The sequence below is a fragment of the Zonotrichia albicollis genome, chromosome 16 (assembly GCF_047830755.1).
Source record: "Zonotrichia albicollis isolate bZonAlb1 chromosome 16, bZonAlb1.hap1, whole genome shotgun sequence".
Taxonomy (NCBI): domain Eukaryota; kingdom Metazoa; phylum Chordata; class Aves; order Passeriformes; family Passerellidae; genus Zonotrichia; species Zonotrichia albicollis.
The window spans coordinates 5,172,654-5,172,876 of record NC_133834.1 but is presented as its reverse complement, the minus strand read 5'-3'; positions in this window follow the sequence as shown (position 1 = coordinate 5,172,876).

Here is a 223-nt window from a genome sequence, read left to right as displayed (position 1 = left end):
CGTCTGGCGGGCGGGAGGGGAATTGCAGCGCCGGGGATCGGGGGCAGCCCGAGGTCGGAGAGGCTGCGAGTTGTATAAAATGCAAACATCTTCTTAAAAAAATGTATTCTTTGGTACTTGATCCATCTCTTCTCCCACGCCGCTAGCAGCAGGACAAGAGGACATAGTCTCAGGCAGCACCAGGGGGTGTTAAGTCAGGCATCAGGAGGGATTTCTTCACAAA